This window comes from Strongylocentrotus purpuratus, unplaced genomic scaffold (genome assembly GCF_000002235.5).
Source record: "Strongylocentrotus purpuratus isolate Spur 01 unplaced genomic scaffold, Spur_5.0 spur5_scaffold_12, whole genome shotgun sequence".
Lineage (NCBI taxonomy): Eukaryota > Metazoa > Echinodermata > Echinoidea > Camarodonta > Strongylocentrotidae > Strongylocentrotus > Strongylocentrotus purpuratus.
In genome coordinates, this window is record NW_022145597.1 from 30,491,522 (window position 1) to 30,497,521 (window position 6,000).

The following is a 6,000-nucleotide window of genomic DNA, read 5'->3' on the forward strand; positions in this document are numbered from 1 at the left end:
TGTTTTGAATCATTTAAGTCTGGGGTGTTTGTAACTTATGATTAGTTCATCAGCAGTATTGATAGCAGAATATGGTTATATGCAGCCAAAAACAGTGTTTGTAGGAAATCACCATCATTAAGTACTTTTAAATAAAAACTAAAAGCACATCTTGCGTTTAACTTTACATAGTAGATATTAAGCATATCAGGAACTCTTGCAGCACAGTAGAATGTATTTGCAGAGTGGCTGCACTTTATAAATGTATGCTACAATTATTATTCATAGAGGTGAATATATATATATATTGCTTTCTTTCTTTCTTTCTTTAAATTGATTTAATTTTGTTTTATCAAGTTGATTTATTTGTTCACTTATTATTTCATCATGGTTGGGTTTGGTGTTTGCTATCATTGTCTTCTCTTTTTTTTTTTTGGGGGGGGGGGGGGGGTCAGTAACCGATATTACAAACTGAGAATTGGCAGCCCAAATTGAAATTTGATACGGCTAAAATTGTTTATGTACTACTGCTATATTATTACTATGCTTCCCGTCTTTCTTAGCAGCCATGTATAGCCTGCCAGGGGCATTATCTGTTTCCGACGAGGTTCTATCGTTATCTTTCTATTCTATCTAAAACCACAAGAAACACTACTGAAAAATATCGCTTGTTCAGACATGAATGCACTTTTAAAATAGGTTGGGCATATAGGTCACAGAATATGAATTTACTCTCCAAGAATAGAAAACGTCATGAACGTTCTTTTGTTTATGATAGTATCAAAAGGGAAACTCTGAACTAGAGGAAAAACAGATTGAACTCTAAAATCGTTCCAGTTTCATTTACGTATGATGGGGAAGGGGAGGGGGTGCACTCAGTCAAATTTAAATATTATTCAATATCTATTTGTGTGTTTACTTGCTTCTTATAAGTTTTGACATTGATTTATAATTATGTCTCTGGAAATGCGGCAACTTTTAAATGATGATGATGAAGAAGATAACTGATATTATTGGCTAGTGTTGATGGTGATTATTCTTATTTTCTTCTTCTTTTTTCCTTCCTTCTTCTTCTTCTTCTTCTTCTTCTTCTTCTTCTTCTTCTTCTTCTTCTTCTTCTTCTTCTTCATACTACTATTACTGTTACTACCATTATTTTTACCAGGCCTATTACTATATTACTTCTACTTTTCCTAATATTACTGTTGTCAGATATTTTTGTTTTGGGTATGTGCCTCTTCACCCCCTCGCCCCCCCCCCTCCCCCTCCCAACAAAAAGAAGATAATATCAATATCCAGTTTGAAATTGTTATGCTGTCAAAAGATCCCAGAAAATGACTACATGCTCCTTCCATGTCGAAAATGACGTAAGACGGCAAAAACAGCTTTGTATCAGTTGACATCAAATTAGTGGCGTGATTTAATTTAAGACCATTAGACATTCACAAGAGAATATTAATTGTTGCCCTCGTCATGTTAAACCAACTCGACTAAATTGGGGGAATCGTTTGAATTCATCGTCATAGCAAGGGGGTTATTAGAGCGAGCTTGATCCCAGTATCGTAGCAGGGAAGGTCCATGATCATAGAGAGCGGGAAATGTAAAAAGAAAAAAAAAAACGACCTAGTCTCACATAGCCAGTACGAAAACTATATATCCATAATACAAATTTCACATTTTCTTTGAAGTAAAACAAATATGAAAGCGGTTGAATTATCCGTAGTTAAATTTTTCCAAAGATTTCATTTTCGAGAGGGGTGAATAGATAAATTTTGCAAATTTTGTTTGGTGATCGAGTGAATTTCATTTAGGCACTTGTGGAAAATTGTCAGAATCTCCAACAGATGTTAGTTTGACAAAGAAATATTTTATTCTTGTCTGTTTTTACTTCATTATTATTTCTTATCTTGACATTCCAACACAGCACAAGAATCATAAGTATAGGACTAGTGTTATCCACATGATATCCGCGTGTATCAATCGTTTATTGGTAAGGTACGTGGGACGAGGCCTTTATACACGATTGTGTTGTGTAAATTGAGCATTAATTGTTCGTGTTCACATTCCCCGAATTCTTCCCATTATGATTTTCAATGAGATATGGCGGAATCCCAGATGAGCTTTTGTGACAATGCTATTTTTATAGGGGAAGGTGAATAAAAGCTGTGAGTTCAAGTGCGAAGGTCGATTAGTTTCGTCTTCGTTTCATTCCCACAGTATAATGTGTTACACAGCATACTGTGAGAGCCACAAACTAACCATATTATTAGGGTTACTATCAGGGCTCAAATTAATTTTTTGTCCACGGGGGCTCTTCCCCCCAAAAAAGAGCCCCCGTGAGCCTTCTCACGGGGGCTCTTTTAGTACTGACGGGGGCTCTTTTTGTATACAAAAGTCCATTGAATTGGTAACTATGATACTCCTCAATTATTTGCTATTTCATCATTATCATTTCAATCAGCATTTTCCCTCTTACAAATTTACAAGCTACATAGCTGTTAATGGCCTGTGTATATAATATATACGCATACAACACTGATCTTTATGATGTCTTTAACGTGACATAATTATCTTCTTCTCCCCTTGCAAACGAGAAAGAAAACAAGGTCATTAAAAGGGATTAAGCGACAAATAATGATTGTGATTCAAATCGATGCGAATATTTGTTTGAATAAGCACTGCTATTCACCCGAATCTTCTTTGTAAAAACAACTTTTACAAATCTCAGCCATACTTACTGAGTTGAGACGTTCCATTCAATGTAAAATACTCATTAAAGAATACACTTCTCCTAATCTGAAAGTGATCTTACAACACAGTGGCAGATTTGGGCTGAGATTTGTAAAAGTCGTTTTTACAAAGAATATTCTGGTGAAAAGCATTGCTTATTCAAAATCCTTGCATCAATTTGAATCACAATGATTATTTGTCACATGATCCTTTTATTAAATAACCTTGTTTTTTTGTTTTTTTTTTTGTTTTGCAGTGTTTGCACTGCGAGCTGAATAACTAGGCCTACTCATAAAACGAGAAATCTTGCACGCTAATCTAAGTTCCATTTCATTGGTTTAAGGTTTAAAAATTGAAACTCAATATTGTGTTAAAGTTATAACAGAAAAGATAATCTTTGTTTTATAATTCCACGGGGGCGATTTTTAATTTTGCAATCGCCCCCGTGAGCAACCTGACGGGGGCGATTATGTAGCTCACGGGGGCGAATCGCCCACCGCCCCCGTGTATTTTGAGCGCTGGTTACTATTACCATATTACTCTGTTACTATTACTATTACTTTTACTATTACTTTTATACTGTTACTACTATTATTATTACTAATCTTTCCATTATTATTATTATTATTACTATTTATATTTCTATTACTATTACTACTACTGTACTTCTACTACTACTTTTCCTATTATTACTGTTGTCGTCAGATATTTTGTTTTGGGTCTGTGCCTCCCCCCCCCCCCCCCCCCCCCCCAAAAAAAAAAAAAAAAAAAAACATTTAAACAAAAAACAAGACTCCTGGATCCATTAATGTATAGTATCAATATCCAGTTTGAAATCGGTATGCTGTCAACATTTAGATAGAGATAAAGTAATATAGGACACCAGAAAATTAATTTATGCTCCTTTGATTCTAGTCGAAAATGACGTGAGACAAAAAACAACATCTTTGAACTCTGTATCAGTTTACATCAAATTATTGTCGTAAATTAATTCAAACCCATGACACGTTCCCGAGAATATATATATTTATTGTTGGCCGCCTCGTGGAAAACTAACTCGACTAAATCGGGGAAAATATTTTGATATATATTGTCACATAGTAGACATCGCAGCGAGCTTGGTAACACGCAGTAGCATATAGAGAGCGGGAAATGTTAAAAGAAAAAAAAACCTAGTCTCACATAGGCGGTAACGAAAACTATTCATAATTAAAGTATAGAATTTTTTGAAGTTAACAATGAAAGCGGTAGAATTTTCCTTAGTGAATTGTTTTAAAGCATTGTAGACAGATTTAGTAGGACAAGATTTCATCTTCGAGAGGGGATAAGAGATACATTTTGTTTTGAGAGTGCATTTCACTTATAGGCACATGGTAGAAAAATATCAAAATCTTCAACAAATAACTTTTTCTACTAATAAAAATGTTACTCTTGTTTTCCCCTCACAGTTATTTCTGATCTGTATTTTTCTTTAGAGCACAAGAATCATAAGCAGACATCTAAATAGTATTATCCACTTGTATCAAAAGTTTTGGGCCTACTTATCGTTAATCGGTAAGGTAGCTAGTGGGACGAGTACATTTTATATACACGTTAGTGTTCTGTAAATTGAGTATTGTTCGTGTTCACATTCCCCAAATTCTTCCCACTCTGATTTTCAATGAAACATGGAGAAAACCCTGATAAGCTTTTGTGAAAATGATAATTTTTTTAATGGGAAGGTGAATGAAAGCTGAGTGTTCAAGTGTGAAGCCCGGTGTGGAGGTCGATTATTTTCGTCTTCGTTTTATCCCCACAAAGTTACAAAGTACCGTGAGAGCCATTAACCAACAACCATAAAGTACCACAATGTATCGGGGTAGAAAGGTAAAGAAAAAGAAAGGGAGAGAATGGGTGGAATGAGAGAGAGAGAGAGAGAGAGAGAGAGAGAGAGAGAGAGAGAGAGAGAGAGAGAGAGAGAGAGAGAGAGAGAGAGAGTAAGAGGGGGAGGGGATGCTGTCACAATTACCCTTTTCTAACGGCATTTATATTAAAAAATATGTTTTTATTAATATGTATATATATATATATATATATTTATATATGATTCAACTATAGGTACATATTGAAAAATGACAGGTTGTTTTAATTTTTCACAAGAATTGACATTGTCATAATACAAAGTTAGGCCTATAATGTAAAATATACTGTTTTTGTCTCTGTCTCCCTTCTTCTGTCTGACTCTCTCTATCTGTTCCCTCCATTTTCGTTTTTTGTTTTCGTTTTTGTTTGTTATTGTTTGTATGTTTTTGTTTTTGTTTTTGTTTTTGTTTTTTTTTGGGGGGGGGGGGGGAGGGGTGAAGACAATGCCCCCGTGCCCCTGTAGTAATTCTTGTGAATTCAATACCAATAAGATCTATCAAAATGCCAGACTGGACAGAGGGTGAGAGGGGGAAGGGGGGGGGGGGGTGTTAGGAGATCAGAGACAGGATATCACTCAAGGTGCATATCGGAAAAGTAAATGACGAATTTCATCACAAGTTCGAAGTTGCAAATTTGAATTTTTTAATTTAGACATTGTAGATTTAATCCAAGTCTCATATGAAAAGTGAAAACTCTGGTTTAATTGTCATTGATATAGACTATACAAACAATTAAGGTGTTGATTCATTATTCTGACACAGAATCTTTTACTGTTTTGCGTCACTCTATCCATTACATTTTTTTAAAACACAAATTCCCACATTTAACCTTGCAGAAACATTATATTTTAGAAAAATACAAATGTTTATTTGTTGAAACTGTCTAACTTTTAGGTGGCTTTGTTTTTAAATGATATTTTATTTCCTTCCTCATAATTTCACATAACAAGAAATTCACATAACAAGAAATTATCAAATTAAGCAATATAAAACAAGATCTTTGATACAAGACATTTCATGAGTTACATCAATCAATGAACATAGAAAAAAAAGGGGGAAAAAATTCTTGCATGTAACAGTGTATAATCAAAATAACCGTAGAGGAAGGTTTAAAGTGTAGATTTTTTTGTTTTAAATGATATTTTATTTCCTTCCTCATAATTTCACATAGCAAAAAATTCACATAACAAGAAATTATCAAGATAAGCAATATAAAACAAGTTCTTTAATACAAGACATTTCATAAGTTACATTAATCAATGAACATAAAGGGAAAAAAAAGGAAAAAAAGTCTTGCATGTATCAGTGTATAATCAAAATAACAGTAGAGGAAAAAAAGTTATTCCTGAGCGACTGCCCCCTAAACGCCCTCTTGTGCCATGAAACAGGA